This window comes from Antechinus flavipes, chromosome 4 (assembly GCF_016432865.1).
Source record: "Antechinus flavipes isolate AdamAnt ecotype Samford, QLD, Australia chromosome 4, AdamAnt_v2, whole genome shotgun sequence".
Classification (NCBI taxonomy): domain Eukaryota; kingdom Metazoa; phylum Chordata; class Mammalia; order Dasyuromorphia; family Dasyuridae; genus Antechinus; species Antechinus flavipes.
In genome coordinates, this window is record NC_067401.1 from 256,992,890 (window position 1) to 257,005,814 (window position 12,925).

A 12,925-nucleotide genomic window follows, 5' to 3' on the forward strand; every position below is an offset into this window, starting at 1 on the left:
CTTATATTGTATTTAATTTATACTTTTAACATATTTAACATGCATTGGTAAACCTGCCATGGGAGGGGTGGAGGGGAAAAATTGAACAAAAAGTTTGGCAATTGTCAATGCTGTAAAATTACCCATGCACAACTTGCAAATAGGCTATAATAAAAAAAAATTAAAAAAAAATATATAATCATTTAGCTCAGGAAAAAAATTTTTTCTAACATCTAGAACTGAGACTAAGTGGAACATGTCCTCAATATGGCTATGGCAAGCTAACCATCATTGCTCAGAGAGGAACATGTTAATGGGTTTGTTTTTGTAAAAAAGCATCACTGATAAAAGGAACGTGAATGCCTGTCATTCTCCCCTCTGAAAATATAATAAACTCAGTGTAATTATATTCAGCAAGTCCTTTCAAACCTGTTAAAGGCAGAAATTCTTAAAAACACATTGTTTTACTACAACCACTGGAAGTTGGAATGGAGCTTTGTAATTACAATAAGTTTTTTAAATGCTTTTATATTCTTTTAAAATATTGTTTTTGCTCTGGTTTTTTCAATTCACATAAGACAGGCATAAGAGGCAAAAAGGATTAAGTCTGTTTTTTTTCAATTCCCATAAGACAGAGTTAAGATCATTAATTATATAAAAACTATTGCATTAAGGTTAATAAGTAACCAAATGCTACTAGTCACCCAAAATCTCTTTGCCTATCCAAATGAAAGGGTCAACCTAATCTTAGCTCTATTCTACTTATCATCCTAAAAGGCAAGAAAGCAAGAGAACACCACAGAAATTAGAAAATGAATCAGTTTTAAAGATGTAGAGTATACTTAAGTTTTTTCAAATATGTAATTCAGTATTCAATTCACATGTGCCAAATGTTTTAATTGCTTTGAAATAGAAATTATCACTGAATTGAAAAAAAATCAAAACATACGCACCATCATTTTTTTAAAGGTTTGATTCACTTGTTTATTTTGGAAATTATATTTTATTGAGGTAGCCACAGTAAAGTATAACACATAAATTCCCCATGATTTCAAAGCCATAAACAAGTTTATCAAAACTAGCTTTAGTAATCAAAAACACAATTCAAAACTAATCTAAATGCACAAAAATTTTATGTCTCGGCATTTCCAGAATTAAAAAGCGTTTTCAGTTTTCTTAGTTCTTTTTCAAACACCATCCACACATGTCTCGTGATGCAGATGCAAGGATTCCCCGATATCCCTGAAATGGGAAAAAAGGTTTAAGAATGACCATCTAAACATAGTCAAATATAGTCTCAGAGCAAAATTCTTTAATACACCTGTTAAATTCTTAGCAAAGTAGTGTTTATGAAAACATTGTTCATATTTTGGTCTTATCTCAGAAGCCAGATCCGTAATATGGAGTTTTTCAACAGGAATTCAGGTTCGGGATAATATCATCATAAATAAGACCAAGACACAGTACTGAGACATTTAGCAATTTACAAAGTTTAGAAAAATCCACTTAACCCAGAAATACAATGTTTATGCAACTATGCATATGGCACATGTTACTTACTTAGGCATATGATAAGAGTTGCTCAATCTTGTATGTTCAATGCCCCTGTTAGCAAAGATAGTATTTGGACAAAGATAGCCCATTAGTAAAACTACACGGACCCAACATTTTATCACCCCACCACTCCTAGTTTAAAAAAACAAATAAACAGGCAGATTTCCTTTCTAGTTAAAAAATCATGGGGAAAAAAAAAAAAAAAAAAAACAGGGTTAGTCCTCTCTTTCTAATAGTATGGTCTTCTCAGAAGCCAGATCCGTATTTTAAGTTTTTCATCAAGAAATCAGGTTCGGGATAGGTTCATCATTGATTAGACCATCAGATTTGTTATAAAAAACAAGCAAACAAACCTCACCCCCTCCAAACTCTTGTTGCTCAAAAACCACAGAAACACAAGTATTAAAGAACATGTTAGTTAATTGTATTAGTGGGTTAAAGTTTAATACTTATATATTAAATACCTCAAACTGAAGCTATTAAGTCAACAGCCACCAAGATCTTTGACTTTGATCAAAAATACATTCAGATACTTGTCCTGCCAAAATCAAAACAAAGTATACAAATTTTTGAAAAATTGAGATGGCAACTCAAAAAAAAGTTGATTGTTCTATGCACTGCTTTTGCATGCTTACCTGGTTCCTTTCAAGTATTTATGAACATATACATGTTAGCAGAATATCCATCCAGATGCCTTGATGTTTTCATTTGAGTCTAAAACAAGAAACAATTTTTCATTCATTGATATCCAAGATTTTGTTGTACCATCATCTCTCCTGCAGTTTCTCAAGGTCAGTTGCTATCTGATGGAACAATACTGTTTCTGGTACTGCTAGTTGCTAGTTTTAGCTTAGAAACAATTTACTTCAGAAGTACCTAACCCAAAGTTCACACCAATGAAGTATTGATAGATACAAATAAATACAAATCACCAAAAAAGCCCAAGGCTTGTTTTATAAGTTCTTTAAAAGATACAAATCATTCTTTTAGTAATACTTTCATACCTGATCGTTCCTGTAAGACAATCCTGAATAATCAGCTTTTGTCATTATTCCTATAAGAGAAAATGAAGCTTTTTCAATAATTTCTATCTTATTCCGAAAGTCTCCCCCTCAGAGAAAAAGAATCGTACTGGCTTACAAAACGCGATACCATCTAGAGTACATTTTGCACTGCCAGCACAAAGAAATTATCCAGGTGCTCTTTGGAAGCTAAAGAGTTTATTAGCTTTTGGCCTACAAGCCACGCATCCTCAGTGTAGCGTTCAAGGGATCAATTAGCATCTGACTCAAGCGGGGGTGGGGGAAACTAAGCAGGGCATTCGCCATTTTCCCTACGACCTCCTTTTCACAATTAACAGTTCAAAACTGTCACTCTAAATAAAGCTTTAATAAATACGACAAAAACTAGGGAGGAGGAGCTACCTCTTCTAGGACCCCAGTTTCAGCTCCCCTCCCCAAACCGCAGGGCTGGAATGCGGGCCCGCCAAAGCCACGCTTTGCTTTTTGCCTCCACGCGGTCGAGAACGCTCCTCCCCCGACCTCCTACAATGCATTGCGTGGTCCCGCGCGGATGGCGGTTTTAGGCCGTCTGGAACTCTAGGATTTGTAGTTTCCTGGCCCGCCAATAAAGGACGTCAACGGATAACTATCCGTCATCTCAAATGCTCTGACCCATTCCCCAATCCCCAGTTCTCGCTTTTAAGGGTCCTCGCGCGCCCTGAAGGTGGTTTTTTTTTTTTTTTTTCCGGTCTCTCTCCAGCCTCCTTCTTGCAACCCCTTAAAGGAAGCCTAAATTCAAAGTCTCCTCGATTTTACCGTTTCTCCGAATACTGCAAATAATTAGGAATGTTGTCCTCTTGCCCCTCCCCAAAATCGTCACCCCTAAAGTTATCACTGCCAGCCATCCAACCTTTCCCAAAGTTTCCTCACCTGAAACCAGAAACGCAGCCAGCCGAGCCGAAAAGAATTCAAACGCTTTAGAGCAGTTCCTTATATAGCCTTTGCGTAATCAAAATGTGGCTTGCTCCGCCCCCTAATTTTCCATTGGACGTAGGAAAAGCGATGGGCGGGGAGATAAGGGGCGGGTACTCTAGCTGATATGAATAGGGCGTGCCGAGTAGTTTTGGAACTCCAAGCTCGCTTTCCGAGTTTCAGCGTGTGTCGATCCTCTGTCCTTCCGGGGCGCCTTGGGTGCGCGCACGCACGGACTGACGATCGAGATGCGACTGCCTTCTTGTGGGTGGGGAAGCGCGCTGCTTGCCTAGTCCTGGCAAGTTCGGTGTGCTTTTTCCTTAGGCTTACACTGTCGGGCCGGGCCCTGCTTGGCTCGGGGAGTGGCGCCAGAATTCAAACAGGAGCTCTCAGTTGGTGGCATTGGCTGCAGCTGCCACTGGAGCCAAATTCAATACAGCTAGGAACTAGGTCTCTCATTTTGTTAGTGTGAGGACCTGTCATTGAAGAAATGCAAGCCGCACCCGTCTGTGCAGTTTGTGATCTTATAGATGTTTTCTAATTCATCATTTCTAACAGTTCGCAATTCGTTCTGATTTTCAAGGTAGAGAAAACGCTCTCTACAAAACTATTTTTTTTTTCTTGCCGTTTATAATCCTAAGAGATCGGCAGAGCTTAAGTGACTTGCCCAGTATCACAGAGTCGCGAAGTAAGCGTACTCTACTCTTCGTTTCTAGATTGTGTTTGATCTCCCAAGCTGATCAGAAGGAGGACGGTGCCGACGGGACTGCTCCGGGAAAAGGGAGGATTAATAATAAAAATGCCAGAATGCCTTAGGGGGAAACGTAGCAAAGTGCCTCACTATTCTTCCGACCTTCATCTCGAACACTTCAAGTGCATCCTATGGCTGTTTCCTGTTCTGCTGGCTGTGCAGCTCATTGGCGGGTGCATTGCACCCCGTCCTACCCTCACTCCCACCCCCCCATTTCCAGCCTGGTCCTGTTAAGGCGAAGCGAGCCTGAGTTAGACCTATGGGAGTGCGTGGGGGCGCGGCGGGTGCTGGAGATTCCCCAAACAGCTTTAGCTCCTGGACACGAGTCCGCGCGCAACCCAATTCCCTTCAGCCCACGCCTCGTTTCCGCGTGGCCGTCGCGAGCGAGTCTGGACCCCCTAGTGGCCAAGGGTTGTGAATGAGTGAAAGGAACCGTACTCGAGCTGCCCTCTGAACAAGAGTGGGGTGCGGTCGTCTTGGAGCCGGGCCTTTGTAGTTTTGAAAGGTATTCATTTAGTATCTAGCACTGCGCAGCAGCCAAGTACTAAGTGTACCAAAAGATTTGGATGTCTCATATTTGGGGAATGGGGAAAGCAGGCAGGGCTAATAGAAAGGGAGGAAAATAGTTTGAATGGAATGGCGACTTTACCATTCAGCAAAATGGAGAGAACTAGAGCCTGGAATCAGCCACGATTCAGCCCCACTTGAGACAGGAAGCTTTAATGTACAAATAACCACAGAGGATGCTGGGCGGACCCACGCAGCCAGGCAGTTCACCGTGACTTAATCATAGATCGGACTTGGCAGAGTGAGCTTCCTTTCACTCTCCCACACCAATGAAATCAGGATCTGGACTATCCACTGCACTCCACATCTCTCCACCCCACCAGATGACTATGAGAAGAAAAGAAAAGGAATAAGTTTTTACACAGCATCTACTATGTGTCAGACACTGCGTAAAGAGCTTTACAAATGTTAACTCATTCGATCCTCACAGCATAAGAGATACTTTGTTGACTTCAAAACGGAAAAGATCTTTTTCTTTAAAAATCTTTGGGGAAATGGGCATGGTGTTACAGGCCTATAATGCACGCTACTAGGAGATAAGATTAATGCATCACTGATGTCTGGAGTATGAAGCTCTTAGCAGCTGCGTAGATAGCTCAGTGGATACATAGAAACATAGAAACATAGAAACATATTCATACATAGAAACAAGGAGAGAGAGAGGTATTTGAAAGAGAAAATTGACTTAGTGGGATTTACTTAGTTACAGTAATGTTAAGACCAAAGACCTCTTGTAACTGAACCTAGAAGTGATCTAAAAGTTCTATGAATGGAGGTGGAGAGGGATTTCCAGGAAGGGGAGACAGACAGCACAGTCACAAGAGATGGCATATTGAGATAGGTATGTCTCTGAATCACAGAATGTGTGAGGGAAAATAAATGTATAATCAGTCTGGAAAAACAGGTGGAACCAGATTGATTTAATGACAGATTAGCTTTAAAAGACAGACAGCAAAGTGACATAGGATGGATGGGCAGACCAGTACTCTAGGAACATCAATAGTTAAACATTTATTAAGCACCTTCTATGTGCCAGGCACTGTGCTAAGGACTAAAGATACAAAGAAAAAGAAAAGATAGTCCCTGCCCTCAGGGAACTTACAGTCTAAAGGAACAACAGACAAAAGGGAGCTCAAAAGAAGTTTGGGGGCTGAGAGAAGGAAAAAAGGAGCAATGGTGATGGTGGAAAGGAATCCAAGGAGAGCAGCTACTGGGAAATATTTGGACTGTAAGTCTTCTTTATTTTTATTTTTTTTAAGCTTTTTGTTTTCAAAGCATGCAGAGATAATTTTAAACATTCACCCTTGCAAAACCTTGTGTTCCAATTTTTTTCTCTCCCTTCTCCCAACTTCCTCCCCTAGACAAGAAGTAATCCAATATGTTAAACATGTGCAATTCTTCTATACATACTTCCACAAATGTTATGCTGCACAAGAAAAAAAAAAATCAGATCAAAAAAGAAAAAAATGAGAAAGAAAACAAAATGCAAGCAAACAACAACAAAAAAAGTGAAAATACTATGTTGTGACTCAGTTCCCACACACAGTCCCCATAACAAGACCTTTGGAACTGGCCTGTTGAAGGCTTGCTGTTGAAAAGAGCCATGTCCAGCAGCATTAATCATTGTATAATCTTGCTGTTGTTGTGTACAATGTTCTCCTGGTTCTACTCACTTCAGTTAGCATCAGTTCAAGTAAGACTGTGAATCCTCTTTGAATTGAATCTTTGGGGAATGCTTTTTGCACTTCCAGCCTTTCAGAGGGGCAGAGGCACTAAGAGTAGTGATGAAGTGTGAATTACTAAAGTGTAGTAATGAGTTTCCCAGTGATGATCTTTTCCTGGATCATGGTAGTGGATGTCAAATTCAAGTAATATCAATTTGGGAATTGTAGAGGATGAATTGGAGATTGAAGTCTGGAAACAGAGAAACCAATTAGGAAATTGTTGAGGTAGGTGGCTGTATTGTGTCTAGAGATAAAATGTATTTGCGAAATGTCTTGGAAGTAGAATGAATGAAACAAGAATTTATTAAGCCTAGGCTATATGTTAAACATTGTAATGATTCCAGAGACTTAAAGACAGAAATGAACAGTCCAAATCTCAAGGAAATTAGCTCTTCTCTTCTCTTCTCTTCTCTTCTTCTTCTTCTTCTTCTTCTTCTTCTTCTTCTTCTTCTTCTTCTTCTTCTTCTTCTTCTTCTTCTTCTTCTTCTTCTCTCTCTCTCTCTCTCTCTCTCTCTCTCTCTCCTCTCTCTCTCTCTCTCTCTCTCTCTCTCTCTCTCTCATATATAGATAAATGCATATTGAATAAACCTAGGGAGAGCACTAATAATCAGGGAATTAGGAAAGAGTTCATGTAGAAGGTAGCATTTTTCCTGAATCTTGAAGAAAGCACAATGAACAGTGAGATGAAAGTAAGTAAGGGAGAATATTTCAGACATGGGGGGTAGCTAGTAGATAGAGAAGAGAGTGCTATGAGTGACTTAACAACAAGAAGCCAGGTTTGTACAGTAGCATTTTGTTTGATAAATCTAAGACTGCAGTTACTGAGAGAAAAACTCCCTATTTGACAAAAACTTTTGGGAAAACTGGATAGCTATCTGGTAGAAATTTGGTATGTAACTGTTAACCAAAAACAACATTAATACTTCATTTAACATAGTAAGATAAGCTCTGAATGAATATATCATATAAATATGAAAAGTCATATCATAAACAGATTACTGGAGCAAGGAAAAAATTGTCTTTCAGATCTATGAACAGGGTAAGAGTTCATGACCAAATGTGATAGAGAAGATCATACAAAGCAAAATAGAAAATTTTATGACATAAAATTTAAAAATCTTTGCCCAAATTAAATGCAAGGTAGTTAAAATTATAAAGGACATAGCTAATTAGAAGTATTTTAGAAATATTTTTACATCAAATTTTTTGGATAATGTTCTCATATCCAAGAACTAATTGAAATTTATAAGATTAAGTGCCATTCTCCAATAGGTGAATGATCATAGAATAGAAACAATCAGTTTTTAAAAGTTAAATTAATTCTTTTCAAATAACTCAAGTTCAATTTTTGTTCCTCTCATCTGCTTCTGCCCTCCTTTGGAAAAAAAAAAAAGAGGGAGAAAAACAAAACCTCAAAGAAAATATATGTAGTCAAATAAAATAGATTCTTACATTGACATGTCCAAAATATTTATATCAGCCTGCATTCTGGTCTATCTATAACCTCTCCTTTCAGCAGACAGATAGCATATTTTATCATGAGTCCTCTGGAATTATGGCTGGTCATTTTATTGATCAGAGTTCTAAATCTTTCAAAGGTGTTTTTCTTTACAATATTGCTGTTTTTGTTCTCCTGGTTCTATTCACTTGACCCTATATAAGTTCATACAAGCTTTCCAGGTGTCTCTGAAACTGTCCACTTCCATCATTTTTTACAACATAATAGTATTCCATCATATTCATATGCCATAATTTATTCAGCCATTCCCCAATTGATGAACACTCTTTCAGCTGCCAATTCTTTGCCACCACAAAGAAAACTACTATAAACATTTTGTACATATAACTTCAATTACTCTTTCTTTAATTTCTTTAGTAGTTGTATCACTGGGTCAAAGGGTATGTATAATTTAATAACTTTTGAGGCATAGTTCCAAATTGGTTTTCAGGATTCCTGGACCACTAAGAACTCTAGTAATAATGCATTAATGTACTTGTTTTTCCATAACACTTTGTCATTTTATTTGTCATTTCTCTTTTTTTGTCAACTTTTCCAATCTAATGGGTTGTTTTAATGTTTATTTCTCTAATTATTAGTGTCATTAATTTTATATATCTTTAGATAGATTGGATTTCTTCCTTTGGGGGAAAAAAGAGAAAATTTTCAAAGGAAGAAATCTAAGCTACGAAAAAAATGTTCTAAATCACTAATAGAGAAAGGTAAATTAAAGACACTAAAGAATGAAGATGAGAAACTTACCTCCTGCCAGTGAGGTTATGAACTTAAAATTATGAAAAAAAATTAAGATTTTTTGAATATGGCCTTTATATATTTGTTTTTGTCAAACTATACATTTGTGTAATGAAGCCTTTATTACTTGAAGACCAAAAAAAGATACTTGTAACCATTGTAACTATACTTGTAACAATTTTCATTAGTGCCTTCTAAAGGCTAAAGCATTTGTTTATTTGTTATTATTTATATTATTTATTATTTTATTTTATATGTTTACTATATTATTGTTATTATATTGTTACATATTTATTATATTATTTGTTTGTTAATATCGTAGAAAAATAAATAGTTCTAGCATTTAATTTGTAATTAAAACATAGCTGGAGGAGCATAATTTTAGAATCTGAATCTTCTACCTTTGTTCCTTTCTAATAAAACTACATTTCTTCTTGTCCTAGAAAGTAAAAACCACTAACAACCATGTAGAATAATTAGTTATTTCTGAGACTTTTTATTTAAGGAGTTCATTTTTAAAAATTAAAATGATTTAAAAATTGTTATTTATGAAAAATTACTTTCAGATCATGTGCTGTACTTTGTTAAAAATTGCTATTTCTTGCAACTACTAAAGGAGATACTCTAAATATTATATATTGGGTTCATGTAGTTAACTAATTTAATGTGATTCTTTTTTTTAAATTTAAAAACTTATTTTTTAACATTCTTTTTTTTTTTGTTTTGAATTTTAAATTGTCTTTTCCTCCTCTAACACCGACCCAGTCCATTGAGATGGTAAGCAATATTATATCTATCATTTAATATAATTCTAAGAATGCATATTTATATTAACATATATATATATTTTAAATTAGGCCTTTTTGGCAAGATTAAAGCATACAGGAAGGAGAACAACATATAATGAAGCTGCAGAAGTAAAGACCAGATTGTGAAGGACTTAAAAAGTCAAAAAGAATACTTTATATTTGATTTTCGAGACATGAGCCTTGAGAGTTTATTGAGTAGGGAAGTAATATGTGTAGATTTATGATTAATGAAAAATGACTTTGGAAACTATATGGAGGATGAATTGAAATGGGAAGAAACATGAGAGCCACAGAAACTATTAGGACTCCTTTGCAATAATTCAGGGGATAGATACTGAGGATATGAACTAAGGTGATAGCTGTGTGAGTAATGAGGTGACACATGCAAAGAAATGTTCTGGAAGTAGAAATAGCAAAATTTGCCAACTTAATGCATATGTGGAGGAAGGATAAGGAATAGAGGAAGAGTAAGGAATCAAGGATAATACTATCCCAGATTGCAGTCCTGAGATACTGGAAGTATCAAAAATTTATTAAGTATTTACTGTATGGTAGGCACTGTACTAAGTACTGAAGATACAAAGAAAAAGTAAAAACTGTATCTGCCTTCACAGATATTTATATTCTAAAGATCCGTAGTGTTCTAGACAGAAATAGGGAAGTTTGATAGAGGGGTGTATCTTAGGGAAAAATAATGAACTCTTTTACATATTGAGATCTTGAGCTATAGAATATCTCGTGTAAAATGTTTAGTAGACAAATGGTAATGTGAGAATATAGCTGTGGGTAGAGATGAGGTTGGATATGTATTGTATATGTATCCCAACAATATTTGGGAGTTATCTGTAGTGATGTAATTGAATTCATGGAAGCAGATGAAATAATCAATATAAAAGAGGTTGAGGCCTTATGCAGACTTAACTGATGATTCTGAAAAGGAAACAAAGGGAATTTTTTTTATTTTTAAGATAGGAAAAAATGTACTTTGTTATTTTCAATTACATGTAAAGATAGTTTCAAAATTCATTTTAAATTCCAAATTTTTCTACTTCCTTCCTTCTTTCCCTCTTTCCAAGACAGTAAGTAATATGAAATGGGCTAACATATTGCCACATTAATCAGGATATGAATGAATAAACAAACCAAAAGGGAAAAATCACAAAAAAAAAATCAAAAAATGAAACTAGTATTCTTTGATCTGCATTTGGACTCCATAGTTCTTTCTCTGGATGTGGATAGCATTTTCCATCATAAGTCTTGGAACTGCCTTGGATCATTGTATTTCTGAGAAGAATTAAGTCAGTCATAGTTGGTCATAACACAATGTGGCTTTTACTATATACAATGTTTTTCTGGTTGTGCTCACTTCACTTAGTAATAATTCATGCAAGTCTTTCCAGGTTTGTAAAAACAATTTTTAACCTTTATTTTTTTTTATTTTTATTTTTTATAGTTTTGAATTCCAAATTCTTTTCCATTCTCCCCTTCCATTCATTGAGAATGTGAACAATTAGACAATGGTAGTAGATGTGTAGTCATACAAAGTATATTTCCAGATTAGCCATGTTGGAAAGAAAACATGTTTTCCCCAAGAAAAATATAGAAAGTAATACAAACAAAAAAACTCAACCAATGTGCTTCAACCTGCTTTTAATTTCTATTCGGTTTTTTTCTTTGGAAGTAGATAGCGTTTTTCATCTTAAGTCCAGAAGGATAATTTTTTGCATTTAAAAAGTTTCCTTCTAAATCATCAAAAGATATGAATCTAGTAGTATGGTATTAGATTAGTTTAATGCAATACCTGGCAGATTATAGGTACTTAATAAATGCTAAAGGAGTGGCAACTGACTGATTAGAAGGACTCGAAGTTCCTTCCAAATCTTACTCCACAGTTTTATAAAATATTGATTTAGGTATCCCTATTTTCATCTATTCCTACCATCCTGTCTCCATCCTCAGCACACTCTCCAGTCCCTCTTTTCCCCAATTCTAGAAACTATTTAAGCAGAATTTAATTTTATGTTAGCAATATTCATTGTTTCTTACTCTTCTGTTTCTTAGTTTTCTGTGCTTAGCATTTGATCAATCAAAATAAGGTTCATGGAAAAGAGTATAGATTGCAAAAAAGAAAGCTAAAGCTTTTATTAAGCATTTATTTATAAATATTGTACTAAGCCCTAAGGACTATTCCTTGTCTTTGATTCCACGCAAATGATACTGAACAAAGGTAGAGAAAAATCACACAACTGTTCAGACTGGGTCCACTGCAAATTTATGTTAATCTCAACTGGGCCTTTACTAATTCTAGGCAATCCCACTATACCTCCCTCATCAAGTCACTATCCAACTCTCTCTACAAGGACTCTGCCAAACTTTTTCATTCCAGTCTCCTATGTCTCCTCCTCCTTTAATCTTTTCAGCTCCCTCACTTAAGTCCAATTCACTTGCATATTATGTCATCATTTCCCTGATATCATGGTTCTCTTTGAGACTGAAGGATAAGCAACAACAATTATCTCTTTAATTCCTTTCCTGCTGACAATTTCCCTATTATCTACAACCTTGTTCTAAAAGCAATGCTTTTTGCTTAGTCCTGCCTTGATACTCTTCTTAGGTTTTTGATGTACTGCTTTCTTCTGCTTCTCCACTCAATCTTCAATCCTCATCCAGCTCAAGCTCTCTAATTCTAGGGGTCCTTCAGACCCAGAACAGAGGTTTCCTTCTCTTCTCCCTCTAAAGAATCTCAATTCCCATGGATTTAATTATCATCTTTAAACTGGTTATTTTCAGATCTACCTATCCTGCCCTAATCTTCAATGAAGGAAGTTCTAAAACATATTTAAGGAAAATTAAGATCAGAAAGATCATTATCAAGAAAATATTTGGTCCACAAGCATGTGGTGCTATGAAAGAAGATGATTAAATTCTGTACTGTTTCTGGCATTTGGAAATTTAAGATTTAAAATAGAAAGTGTTAGAATAGAACTGTATCTTTAAAAGACACACACATGGGCATTATCTAAAGTTAATCTTAAAAAATCTGATTAACCCTCAAAATGCTTAAAGAAAACCAACAAAGCAAATTAACAGCTTATGTAAATCATCCCATAATCACTTCCTACATAGGCAAAAATGAAAAATTAGAGGAATTATTTGGATAATCTAAACTCAAAACACAAACAACCCTAAATTTCAATTTTGCCTCACTGTTTTTTGGCTTTCATCAGTCATATAATTGCTTTAACATTCTCTTTTTCAATTTTTCTAAATGTGGAGTATTTTTGTCCCCCCAAAATACAAGAGGAAAGATAAGAACA

At 35.8% G+C, this 12,925-nt stretch overlaps 1 long non-coding RNA gene and 2 other non-coding genes across 3 annotated transcripts; all 3 read right to left on the minus strand.

Annotated features, from left to right (window-relative positions):
• Positions 1 to 937: 937 nt before the first annotated feature.
• LOC127561971 (uncharacterized) lies at positions 938 to 3,445 on the minus strand. The gene is made up of 6 exons (XR_007953580.1): positions 2,958 to 3,445; positions 2,538 to 2,587; positions 2,169 to 2,247; positions 1,998 to 2,071; positions 1,540 to 1,584; positions 938 to 1,221 (listed from the first exon to the last, which is right to left on the minus strand). It is a non-coding gene; the product is annotated as an uncharacterized LOC127561971 (long non-coding RNA).
• Positions 1,357 to 1,429, minus strand: LOC127563622 (small nucleolar RNA SNORD50). The gene has a single exon (XR_007954063.1). It is a non-coding gene; the product is annotated as a small nucleolar RNA SNORD50 (small nucleolar RNA).
• Positions 1,777 to 1,848, minus strand: LOC127563621 (small nucleolar RNA SNORD50). Its single transcript, XR_007954062.1, has one exon. It is a non-coding gene; the product is annotated as a small nucleolar RNA SNORD50 (small nucleolar RNA).
• Positions 3,446 to 12,925: the final 9,480 nt, after the last annotated feature.